Source organism: Salvelinus fontinalis, chromosome 31, assembly GCF_029448725.1.
Source record: "Salvelinus fontinalis isolate EN_2023a chromosome 31, ASM2944872v1, whole genome shotgun sequence".
NCBI lineage: Eukaryota > Metazoa > Chordata > Actinopteri > Salmoniformes > Salmonidae > Salvelinus > Salvelinus fontinalis.
In genome coordinates this window covers 20,605,009-20,619,047 of record NC_074695.1, presented here as the reverse complement: position 1 = coordinate 20,619,047, position 14,039 = coordinate 20,605,009, and the positions used below count along the sequence as shown (strand labels likewise).

Here is a 14,039-nt window from a genome sequence, read left to right as displayed (position 1 = left end):
CTCATATAGATGCTGTGGTGAAAGTATATTAAAAACTTCCAGCTTGCTACAAGGTTTAATTTTTTACTGTGATTTATTGACTTTAGCAGGCCTTCATTTACAGCAGTATCAATTTCCCAAACTGCACTCGTATATGAAATATAGGCCTACTCTCTAAGAGGAATAAACAGACAAAATCCCTTAACATTCATCGACATTGTTGAGGGTAGTAGAACAGGTATTGAATATTGCATTTGAATACCAAGATCTGTCCTGTCAAAGGTATGTTTATATGTTATGTAAACAGATTACTTGTACAGTATAAATTGAGATCAAAGCAGTAGACTATTTAACCTTTATTTAACCAGGAAGTCCTACAAAGGATATTGATAAAGACTGTATGTCTCCTTAATTATGTATATACTGTGACACTGACTGCGCTTTTCTATAGGAAAGGTCATTCAATTTAAACCCTACTGTATTTTCGGTGTATTCTTAGCAATGTAATACAGATATTTGGTGACATGAAAATATTGAGTAGAGCTGTATTTCAAAGGAGATATATTTAAAAAAATGTTTTCATGTTTTTAAATGTTTCTATGGAGGTCCATTCTCCTTTACTTTCCTGCAGGAACCTCCACTGGCTGGTTCTTGGCCTTTATCTTATATCATGTGAACATTGACTTCCCTAATCCATTTCCTTCTGCGAAGTATATCTATTGATATGCTGACCAATTGATGAACTTTTTGGAACTCAAGGAAGTGAAGGAATTAACTTATTTTGAAAAATTGATTTTCTCACAGGATATGCATGTCCATTTATATATCAATGCTCCCTCTCTCTCGCTGGCTAATTACTTTCTCATGTAATGGACTCCTTGGGGTTCAACAACAGAACTTTCTAGCACACTCAATAGCTGACAGACAGAAGACTGTTCTCAGCTGGCTGTTATCTCACCACACTTGTGATGGTGTGAAGTAAATCATTGTAATCTTGTTCTATAATTTCCTCCACATAAAATGATCAGATGATATTTCCCATTTCAGATGATGCTCTAATTCTATTGATTAATGATGGTCTTACATGAGTTTTGAGGTTAATATGAGTGTTAATTATATTTTCCTTGGTCTGAGAAAACACATTTTGACTGCTGCCAAAAGTTGTCTGATTTATTTGATTTCATGGTTCCCGTGTCCAATCAGAGAGCAGGAAGTAGGGCCCCCACTCAATGTAATTGAGTGGCTTAGTGGTGCATCAACATCTTGTCCTAGCAGCCAATTAGCCTGCCTGGTGACCAGTAGTTTCTATCTCTGACCCACAGGCTTTAGTGTGCCAGCCAGGCCCACACCGCTGCTGCCTTACCTGGCTTCCAAGCCCCTCTAACTCTCAGGTTCACACAGAAAGGAAAACACTGAAGTCATTCAAAGGATGGATGTTTTGGTATTTAAAGATGCAAGCTTTAGGGGTACACTCCAACCCTCAGACACCATTTACAAACAAAGCACTTGTGTTTAGTGAGTCTGCCATATCAGAGGAAGTAAGGTTGACCAGGGATGTTCTCTTGATTATTGTGTTAATTGGAAAATGTTCCTGTTCTGGTAAGCATTCAAAATGTAATGAGTACTGGCTGTTGGGGAAATGTTTGGAGTAAAATGTATGGAGTAAAATGTATGGATTAAAATTATTATTTTCTTTAGGAATGTAGTGAAGTTAAATTAAAAGTTGTCCAAATATGAATAGTAAAGTACAGATTCCCCCAAAAAACTACCTACAGTAAGTAGTACTTTAAAGTATTTTTACTTCAGCACTTTAAACCACTGCATATAATAATGCCTTGTAATGCTTGTTAATGCTTTGTAACTTACGTTTCTGTATTGTATAATGTTATCATTCATTTTACAAAGTAATTAAATACACCTGTTCTGGGCCAATTGTAATTTTCCTAAGTCCCTCTTTGTGGCACCTGACCACACGACTGGACAGTAGTCCAAGTGCGACAAAACTAGGGCCTGTAGGACCTGCCTTGAGGATAGCGTCGTTAAGAAGACTGAGCAGTGCTTTATTATGGACAGACCTCTCCCCATCTTAGCTACGGTTGCATCAATATTTTTTGACTATGACCGTTTACAATCCATGACAGTTTACTCCAAACAGTTTAGTCTCCTCAACTTGCTCAATTTCCACATAATTCATTACAAGATTTGGTTGAGGATGCTTAGTTGAGGTACTCTTAGTTTTTGAAATATTTTGTTTTTGAAATAACGTATAATTTTTTCTGAATGTGTTGCAGTGATTTCACGTGCATAGTGTTGAGTCATCAGCTTACATAGACACACAGAGCCAGTTGCAGGTCATTAGAAAATATTTTAAAAAGCAGGGCCTGGACACCTGCCATGGGGAATGCCTGAATCTACCTGGATTATGTTGGAGAGACAGGTAACTCTTGATCCACAAGCTATAACACATACATTTTTCCAGCAGCAGATAATGTCAAAAGCTGCACTGAAGTCAAATAAAACAGCTCCCACAATCTTTTTGTTTTCAAAATCTCTCAGCCAACTCATAAGTCATTTGTACAAGTGCCATACATGTTGAATGCCCTTCCCTACAAGCGTGTAGAAACTCTGTTGTTAATTTGCTTACAGTGGAATAGCATTGTATCTGGTCAAACACACTTTTTTCCAAAAGTTTACTAATGGTTGGTAACAGGATGATTGGTCAGCTGTTTGAGCCAGTAAAGGGTGCTTTTCTATTCTTGGGTAGTGGAATGACTTTGCTTCCCTCCAGGCCTGAGGGCACACACTTTCAAGTAGGCTTAGATTGAAGAGATTGCAAATGGGAGTGGCAATTTCATCCTCTATCATCCTCATTCATTTTCCATTGAAGTTGTTAGACTCAGGTGGCTTGTCATTGTTGATAGACAACAATAATTGCGTCACCTTTTCCACACTCACTTTATAGAATTCAAAATTACAATGCTTGTCTTTCATAATTGGGTCAGTTATGAATGGATGTGTAGGGTCCGAATTTGTTGTTGGCATGTCATGCCTATCTTTGCTAATCTTGTCAAATATAAAATCATTAAAGTAGTTGGCATTATCAGTGGGTTTTGTGATGAATGAGCCATCTGATTCAATGAATGATGGAGCCGAGTTTGCCTTTTTGCCCAGAATTTCATTTACGGTGCTCCAAAGGTTTTTGCTATTATTCTTTATATCAATTATCTTTGTTTAATAGTACAGTTTCTACTTCTTTTTATTCAGATTTGTCACATGATTTCTCAATTTACAGTAGGTTTTCCAATCGGCTGTGCAGCCAGACTAATTTGCCATTCCTTTTACCTTATCTTATACAATTTTTGTCTTCCTCATCAATTCATGGGGATTTAACAGTTTTTACAGTCATTTTCTTAATGGGTGTATGCTGATTAGTAACTGGAATAAGCAATTTCATAAATGTGTTAAGTGCGCGTCTGGTTGCTTGTCACGATCGCCGTAAGAAGCGGACCAAAGCGCAGTGTGGTTTGAATACATTCTTTTATATTTAATGAAGAACACTTAAACAAAAAACAACAAAACGAATAAGACGAACGTGACCGCTATATAAACACTGTGCTAACATGCAACATAACATAGACAATCACCCACAACCCACAATGACAAAACAGGCTACCTAAATATGGTTCCCAATCAGAGACAACGACTAACACCTGCCTCTGATTGAGAACCATATCAGGCCAAACACAGAAACAGACAAACTAGACATACAACATAGAATGCCCACTCAGATCACACCCTGACCAAACAAAACATATAATCATACAAAGCAAACTATGGTCAGGGCGTGACATTGCTCCCCATTACACACTACAGACCAGTAAATATTATATTATATATATATTATCTTCAACATAGGAATCACTACAAAACATATTGTATATTATATTATTATGTATATTAGGCCCAGTGTAACGCTCTGAGTGTCGGGAGGTGCGAAGTCAGACGCAGGAACAGCAGAGCTTCAATATGTTGAGTTCTTTAATACTCAACTTGCACACACAATGTCCAACACGGACGTACTGGGTGTCACACACAACGGTCCAACGACACGATAAACAAACCCAGTCCACAATAATAACATCCACTCCCGAAATCCAAAAGCCACAATGAAACAATCCCGCACAAAGAAGTGTACGGGCTGGCTGACTAATAAAGCCACACTAATTAACAATTAACTGAACACAGGTGATACAAATAAACACATAAGGAGGGGGAGGAAAAAGAGTCAGTGGCAGCTAGTAGGCCGGTGACGACGACCGCCGAGCGCCACCCGAACGGGAAGGAGAGCCTGCCTCGGTTGAAGTCGTGACACCCAGCCTTTGGAACTTAAAATTTCCCAGATATCAAATCAAATAAAAATCAAATCATATCAAATCAAATTGTATTTGTCACATGCGGCGAATATAAGAAGTGTAGACCATACAGCGAAATGCTTACTTACAAGCCCCCTACCAACAATGCAGTTTTAAGAAAATACCCAAAAAAAGTAAGAGATAAGAATAACAAATAATTAAAGAGCAGCAGTAAATAACAATAGCGGGGTTATATACAAGGGGTACCTGTGCAGAGTCAATGTGCGGGTGTCGAGGTAATTGAGGTAATATGTACATGTGGATAGATTTAGTGAAGTGAATATGCATAGATAATAACAGAGAGTAGCAGCAGAGTAGAAGGGGGGGCAAAGCAAATAGTCTGGGTAGACATTTGATTAGCTGTTCAGGAGTCTTATGGCTTGGGGTAGAAGCTGTTTAGAAGCCTCTTGGACCTAGACATGGTACTCTGATACCATTGAATGCTGAGCTGTAGTCAATGAATAGCATTCTCACATAAGTGTTCCTTTTGTCCAGATGTGAAAGGGCAGTGTCGAGTGCAATTGAGATTGCATCATCTGTGGATCTGTTGGTGCGGTAAGCAAATTGGAGTGGGTCTAGGGTTTCTGGGATAATGGTGTTGATGTGAGCCATGACCAACCTTTCAAAGCATTTCATGGCTACAGGCGTGAGTGCTACGGGTCAGTAGTCATTTAGGCAGGTTACCTTAGTGTTCTTGGGCACAGGGACTATGGTGGTCTGGTTGAAACATGTTGGTATTACAGACTCAGACAAGGAGAGGTTGAAAATGTCAGTGAAGACACTTGCCAGTTGGTTAGCGCATAATCGGAGTACACGTCCTGATAGTCCGTCTGGCCCAGCGGCCTTGTGAATGTTGACCTGTTAAAAGGTCTTACTCACATCGGCTGCGGAGAGCGTGATCGCACAGTCATCCGGAACAGCTGATGCTCTCTTGTGTGTTTCAGTGTTACATGCCTCGAAGCGAGCATAGAAGTTATTTAGCTCATCTGGAAGGCTAATGTTACTGGGCAGCTCTCGGCTGTGCTTCCCTTTGTAGTCTATAATAGTTTGCAAGCCCTGCCACATCCAACGTGCATCGGAGACGGTGTAGTAGGATTCAATGTGCCTGTAATCCATGGCTTCTGGTTAGGGTACGTACGTACAGTCACTGTGGAGACGACATCCTCGATGGTAAAGCCAGTGATTGATGTGGTGTACTCCTCAATGCCATTTGAAAAATCCCGGAACATATTCCAGTCTGTGCTAGCAAAACAGTCCTGTAGTTTAGCATCTGCTTCATCTGACCACTTTTTTATAGACAGAGTCACTGGTGCTTCCTGCTTTAATTTTTGCTTGTAAGCAGGATTAAGGAGGATATAATTATGGTCAGATTTGCCAAATGGAGAGCAAGGGAGAGCTTTGTACGCGTCTCTGTTTGTGGAGGAAGGGGGTCTAGAATGTTTTTCCCTCTGGTTGCACATTTAACGTGCTGATAGAAATTCAGTAAAACTGATTTAAGTTTCCCTGCATAAAAGTCCCCAGCCACTAGGAGCGTTTTCTTGTTCCCCTACATGTGGTCTACAGCTCATTGAGTGCGGTTTTAGTGCCAGCATCGGTCTGTGGTGGTATGTAGACAGGTACGAAAAATACAGATGAAAACTCTCTAGGTAGATAGTGTGGTCTACAGCTTATCATGAGATACTCTACCTCAGGTGAGCAAAACCTTGAGACTTCCTTAGATATCGTGCACCAGCTGTTGTTTACATATATGCATAGGCCCCCGCCCCGTATCTTACCAGAGGCCGCTGTTCTATCCTGCCGATGGAGTGTATAACCCACCAGCTGTATGTTCTTAATGTCGTCGTTCAGCCACGACTCGGTGAAACATAAGATATTAGAGTTTTTAATGTTTTTTTTTGTCCCATTTATTTTCCAGTGATTGAACGTTAGCTAGCAGGACAGAATGCAAAGGCAGGTTAGCCACTCGTCGCCTGATCCTCACGAGGCACCCTGATATTTTTCCGCGAAATCTCAGTTTCCTTCTCCAACAAATACCAGGGATCTGGGCCTGGTTGGGAGTCTGTAGTATCTCCCTCCTGTCCGACTCATTGAAGAACAATTATTTTTCTGATCTGAGATGAGTAATCACAGTTCTGATGTCCAGGAGCTCTTTTCGGTCATAAGAGACGGTAGCAGCAACATTAAGTTACGAACAACGCGAAAAAACAAACAAAATAGCATGTTTTTTTAAGAGTCATCCCCTCCGGCGCCATCTTCTTCTATGGCTGCTATACTATTATTTGGTATTTTGGTATTTTATTAGGATCCCCATTAACTGTTGCAAATGCAGGAGCTACTCTTCCTGGGGTCCACACAAAACATGAAACAAAAAAACATTAGCACTACATCCAGTGGATTTGGAAGCTGTGATTAATACATGTGAATGATTTGATTCCTGTGTTGTTTGTAAATACTCTGGTAGGTTGTCTGATAATCTGAACCAGGTTGCAGGCACTGGTTACAGTTTGAAGCTTTTCCTTGAGTGGGCAAACTGATGAAAGCCAGTGAATATTTAGGTCACCCAGAAAAAATACATCCCTGTTGATATCATATACACTATCAACAGGCTAGGGTAGGTTACTTTTTAAATGTAATCCGTTACAGTTACTAGATGTATGTCTAAAATTGTAATCAGTAACGTAACTTTTGGAGTACCTAAACTCAGTAACGTAATCGGATGAACTTCAGTTACTTTAGGATTACTTCACCCGAAAAACACATAAGAAGAAAAAAAATATTATTACCAACAACATTTCTTGTAGGATGTTTGAGCCACTAAGCATAGCCACATTAGAACACATCACAAAACCTTGTGACAAAAATTTATTTATTCACTGTATACCTGCCTCTAACATGCGTTCTTCATTCTGATCTTGTCCATTTACACCTATAAGATCTGATCACAGTTAGACCACATTGCGTCTTTTAATCATGTACACCGGTCTAAAAATGTGGGCACAAACACAATGTGCAGGACAAAGGATACACGTTAAAACCAGGTATAAGTAAGGGCTTAAGTAACACAGAAACATGGATGGTGCTAAACACTTATCACACGGGACATCAGTAAAAAAAAGTATGAAAATGTATGCACTAAGTCGCTCTGGATAAGAACGTCTGCTAAATTACTGGTTCTCCAATTCTTACTGGTTGGTAGGTGATCAAATACTTATGTCATGCAATAAAAAGCAAATGAATTACTTAAAAACCATACAATGTGATTTTCTGGATTTTTGTTTTAGATTCCGTCTCTCACAGTTGAAGTGTACCTGTGATAAAAATGACAGACCTCTACATGCTTCGTAAGTAGGAAAACCTGCAAAATCGGCAGTGTATCAAATACTTGTTCTCCCCACTGTATATCACTTAACTTGGCAGCAATCACATCGTAGGTATGACGTCTTCACAGTCTCACACAATCCAAAGTAGCTGACTTCTTCTCCAAGGTGTCCTCCTCGATCCAGTGGCATGTCATGCCGAAAAAGCTTATTTTATGGACAGACCAGATGTCTGTTGTGGTGCTGACTGACTTAAGGCTCTGGAACTTGGTGGAGAGAGCTTATTTCATGGACTCAATTCCCTTTCAATTCGTTGCATCATGACCTTTCTCCCACCACTGATTCCTTCTACTAGCTTGCGGAATGAAGGCACCTCTACTAGTGAAAATGGTTGCACATCCTCCATGATTAAGTCAAATACCTGGTGATTAATGCCACTTTGTGAGGTGTGTGGTCCTCCTCAATGGTGTACAAGATGTCCATTTTTGGCCATCTGTAGATGGCTGTGAATCTCTGCACCCATTCATGTCATCTGGCTGCCTTTTCCTGCTCAGGGTCTGCCATTAATTGTTATGCATCCTCTGAAAAACAAAATGTAATTACTTAACTATGACACTACAGTATAAGTAACATAACAGTGGAGTGAGAACCTTGTTATTGTTTCAATTAAGGATCGTAGCTTTAACCAACTTTTGTCCACCCTTTTGAAACATGTGTTTCACTTTCTATAGCCTGTCCCTGTCTCATAAACACAGAGCTGGGGTTCGAACATGTAACCACTCACACATGGACAAAGCTGTGGATGCAAGGATATCTATGGTGGTTTATATTGTTTGTCCAGAAATACTCAAATTTGAAACTATTAAGCAGCAGGAAAACTGCAGTGTGGCTTTATTGATCTGGGTAGCATGTTACTCTGAAACCAAGTTAGCAACAATCCTGACAGTTGTATCTTGTTATGTTGGGTTACAGAGTGCAACTAGCTTTCAATTTTTGTTTTTAAACTTTTGATTTAGCTAGCTAGCTAGGCTCCGTAGCCCAGTAAATCTCACCCAACTATCTACAACTGATTTACCTTAGTTAAAATAGATTTAGTTTGTGAAATTGTTAACACATTTGCACAAAAGCATACTTGAAATGATATCTTGCTAACTACAGTAGCTAGCAACCGACAGAACAACCTTAAGTGAGCAGTATACCACATACAGTTGAAGTCGGAAGTTTACATACACTTAGGTTGGAGTCATTAAAACTCGTTTTTCAACCACTCCACAAATTTCTCGTTAACAAACTATAGTTTTGACAAGTCAGTTAGGACATCTACTTTGTGCATGACACAAGTAATTTTTCCAACAATTGTTTACAGACAGATTATTTCACTTATAATTCACTGTATCACAATTCCAGTGGGTCAGAAGTTTACATACACTAAGTTGACTGTGCCTTTAAACAGCTTGGAAAATTTCCAGAAAAGCTTTAAAAGCTTCTGATAGGCTAATTGACATAATTTGAGTCAATTGGAGGTGTACCTGTGGATATATTTCAAGGCCTACCTTTAAACTCAGTGACTCTTTGCTTGACATCATGGGAAAATCAAAAGAAATCAACCAAGACCTCAGAAAAATTATTTTAGACCTCCACAAGTCTGGTTCATACTTGGGAGAAATTTCGAAATGCCTGAAGGTACCACGTTCATCTGTACAAACAATAGTACGCCAGTATAAACACCATGGGACCACACAGGCGTCATACAGCTCTGGAAGGAGACGCGTTCTGTTTCCTAGAGATGAAGGTACTTTGGTGCGAAAAGTGCAAATCAATCCCAGAACAACAGCAAAGGACCTTGTGAAGATGCTGGAGGAAACAGGTAAAAGATCTATATCCACAGTAAATGAGTCCTATATCGACAAAACCTGAAAGGCCGCTCAGCAAGGAAGAAGCCACTGCTCCAAAATTGCCAGAAAAAGCCAAACTACGGTTTGCAACTGCACATGGGGACAAAGATCGTACTTTTTGGAGAAATGTCCTCTGGTCTGATGAAACAAAAATATAACTGTTTGGTCATAATGACAATTGTTATGTTTGGAGGAAAAAAGGGGAGGCTTGCAAGCAGAAGAACACCATCCCAACCGTTAGGCACAGGGGGGCAGCATCATGTTGTGGGGGTGCTGTCAATGGTGTGCGTACTGGGAGCGGAGTCAGGTGCAGGAGAGCAGGGAGCTGTGAACAGGCGCACACTTTATTTAGGCAGGAGAAACCAACAGACGGACGTCACTGCGTCGAAACCTCCAGCCAATAGGTTAAAGTGCAAAACGCGCAAACAGTCACAATAATTATGTTCAAACAAATAAACATACTTCGTGACAAAACACGGAAAATAAACGAACACGCGTCAAAATTGACACGTAACACAAAACAATTTCACACAAAGACATTAGGGGTAACAGAGGAATAAATACATGTAGTGTGATTGGGGAATGAAAACCAGGTGTGCAGGGAACAAGACAAAACAAATGGATAAATGAAAAATGGAGCAGCGATGGCTAGAAAGCCGGTGACGTCAACGGCCGAACGCCGCCCGAACAAGGAGAGGAGCCGACTTCGGCGGAAGTCATGACAGGTGCTTTGCTGCAGGAAGGACTGGTGCACCTCACAAAATAGATGGCATCATGAGGGAGGGAAAATCATGTTGACATATTGAAGCAACATCTCAAGACATCAGTCAGGAAGTTAAAGCTTGGTCGCAAATGGGTCTTCCAAATGGACAATGACCTCAAGCATACTTCCAAAGTTGTGGTGTCAAAATGGCTTACGGACAACAAAGTCAAGGTATTGGAGTGGCCGTCACAAGGCCCTGAACTCAATCCTATAGAAAGTTTGTGGGCAGAACTGAAAAAGCGTGTGCGAGCAAGGAGGCCTACAAACCTGACTCAGTTACACGAGCTGTGTCAGGAGGAATGGGACAAAATTCCCCCAACTTAATGTGGGAAGCTTGTGGAAGGCTACCCGAAAGGTTTGACCCAAGTTAAACAATTTAAAGGCAATGCTACCAAATACTAATTGAGTGTATGTAAACTTCTGACCCACTGGGAATATGATGAAAGAAATAAAAGCTGAAATAAATCGTTCTCTCTACTATTATTCTTACATTTCACATTCTTAAAATAAAGTGGTGATCCTAACTGACCTAAGCCAGGGAATTTTAAACAAGGATTAAATGTCAGGAATTGTGAAACTGAGTTTAAATATGTTTGGCTAAGGTGTATGTAAACTTCCGACTTCAGCTGTAGTGTATGAGAGTTGCCAAGTAAATTAGTAAACTAAACAGGCTAGCTAGCTAGAAAGTGGACTAACTACCTAGCTAGTCTCTGAAATCTCTGCCCTATGCACGAACATTGTAGATGCAAGACAACCTGTCTGTCTATGGAGCCTAGCTAGCTAAGCAAGCTAACACGTCACACCTGCCAACCGTCATCCTTACCTCCAGGTGTTTCTTCAGGTTCGATGTCGAGTCTCCTGATGTCGACAGCAGCTTTATCGTGGGCAAGCAAAGTTTGCATTGAACTGTTACATCCTTTTCTTCTTTGAGACAAATTAATTTTTTGAAACGGCATCCAAAAAATGCATTGCGTTGGCGCACCATACCTTTTTATTTTGTGACCGTGTATGTTGCTCAGGCGGGAAGATCAAAGTAGCACTTTTTCAGTTAATTACTGACCTTAATACGAAAGGTAATTAAGAAAACAAGCAATTGCTTCATGGGAAAAAAATCCTCCAAACATCCCTTCTAAAATTTGAAAGTAATCCTAGAAGTAATTATCGACTTTTTCAAAAATATCGGTAATCTGAATACAATATTTTTGCTGGCAATGTAACGGATTACCGTTACAGTTTTTTGTAATCCATTACATGTAACGGATGACATGTAATCTGTTATTCCCCAACCCTGACTATCAAGCATTTCACTCATCCTATCCAGATCCTTTTACCACTTAGTGGTCTATAGCAGGGGTTCCCAAACTTTTTCACCCAGACCCCATATCCAGCATTGGGGAACATCCCCTGCCGACTCCTCACGCCCCACAGTTTGGGAACTCCGGATCTGATATCGATGCGGAAGCCCCCAGTGATGAAGGCGCCGGCAACTCTGGATCCAGGGCGGCGAAGCTGTTTGAAGTCTGTATCTGGTCCGGGCTTCCCACCGCCAAGGAGGCCCCTATTGCCAAAGGCCGTAGTTTTCGAGTTCCACGGCGAGTGCCTCCGTGGCTGGTTGGTATGGTCAAGAATAGGATCATCCACTAAGTCATCCAGAAGCATCCTACTAACTCCATTCCTGCAGAGCTCCGAACAGTCGGCTCTGGAGAGACGACACGAAGGCGACACTCACACCAGGCCAGAGCGGCGTCCAGCTACTAGAGTAGAAGAGAAAGAGAAAGTAGGTGTGTAGGCTTGTGTAATACTACTTGTTTGCCAAGTTTGCCAAGAGTAGCCATATTTGCCCCTGTAGTCTTCTGCAATCAAACAGTTGCTACATTGAAAGTCCAGATGGTCCACATTGTCCTGGAATAGAGCAAAAATAAACACAGCTCCTGCAGCATTGAAAACATTAATTAGCAACCTCTATTTGAAACTATAGGCTAGCTAGGCTATCTGTGCTTCCGTATCTCTCTTCTTGACATTCATTTACTGAAGGTTTGCAATGAGCTACAGTGGGTTTGCAAATACAGGCCGCACCCCGCCTCCCAAAACAAGCACAGCAGGTGATATGGCAAAAACACAGAAGCAACACACACCCGAGTCACACACCAGTACGGCAAACAGAGAAAAGTGGAGGACTTGCTCGCTGTATGGATCCTGACTATACATACACTATACAAGTGGGAGATGACCAACTCGCAAGTTGGTGCTGTAGAAACAAGCAGTAAATTGTGGGGCAGTTAGCCAAAACACCAGTCAACAAGTTAGGGAGAGACAGGTAGCAGGAGCATTCGCTTACCAACGAGCAGCGTGAACGCGCAGCGTATACGCGCATTGATGGGAAAGAGCTTGCAAGTAAGCATTTCACTGTACTGTTTTACACCTGCTGTATTCTGTGCACGTGACAAATAAATGTTGAAACTTGAAACAACGGCAGTTTTTTTTTATCTCGTTGTGTGTTTGGAAAAATGCTGCTTATTCCATATTCCTATTTTTCTTCTCACCACTGCTGAAATCAACCCACCTATTCATCCCAGTCTCCAGCTCGCAGAGAACACTCCCTACCTGCCGAGCTCAGACCCAACTCTGACCTTGGACCACCCACTCATCCTCTCTGGCAGCACTAGTACAAGCCCCTACAGCGCTTAACGCCTGCCCAGCCCTTACACCCTTTCAGTCATTACAGTCTGTTGGCATTCCCCCTGCCTGCCTCCTGCCTCTCTGCTTCCTGTTCTGCCTCCAGCCTCCATCCCTACCCTGTCTCCAGCCCTGTCAACAAGTGGGCTGCTTTAAATAGATGTCAGTTCAACCTTGTTCATAGCACTCTGCCATGTTGGTAGCACTCTGCCATGTTAGTAGCACGAGCTGAACTCACTCCCCCATGCTGTGGTCTACACCCCAATGCCATTCCACGCCCTGCTTTCACTAGAGAACAATAGACTGGACATGACAGCCCTCTGGTCTTGTCTACTTCATATTGAATTAATAATGAATATTATTCAGAGGCGTCATAGAAGGAGTATTTTTGAAGGGGCATTAATGGCCAACATTTGTATATATAAAAAAAATATTACATGAAAAGGCAACAATATCTTCTGCATTTTCAGTATTCAAATGGAAAGTAAATGAGAGGCCTGGGCCAATCATCATGCCAACCCTGCTATTATTCCTCCCTTTTATCTCCAGTTCTCTGTGAGGAACATGAAATCCTGACACATTCTGCATAACTTCAACATATGAGAGGACCCCCTCTCTTATCCACTAATTTTCTATAACTCAGGGATATATGGACTCTAATTGTATGTTCCTCATAAAAATGCCTGATATTAAAAAATATATTTTATAAGCTGAAGTGTATAGGTAAGACCAGACCAGGAGAATACAGCACCTGGATGATTTATGACATGTTGAGGGTGGTGAAGTCTTATCTATTTGGCCCACGCATTCAGTCATGACACTTTCTAGGCTGTTTTAGTTTCCAAAGGTATCACAATAAAACTGCCAAGTCTCATTCCTGTTGCTGTAAAAATAGATTAAGCCCATTTTCCGTCTCAGTTCCTGTCTCAGTTGTTTTCATTGCCCGGGAGTTTAAATGGATATGCTTTACCCATCACAGATAAAAAGCTAGCTGTTG

At 41.1% G+C, this 14,039-nt stretch overlaps 1 protein-coding gene across 3 annotated transcripts in view; it reads right to left on the bottom strand.

Annotated features, from left to right (window-relative positions):
• The window catches only part of LOC129829782 (synaptotagmin-6-like), a 106,440-nt gene that overhangs the window by 25,505 nt on the left and 66,896 nt on the right, over window positions 1–14,039 (bottom strand). The window lies entirely within an intron of this gene.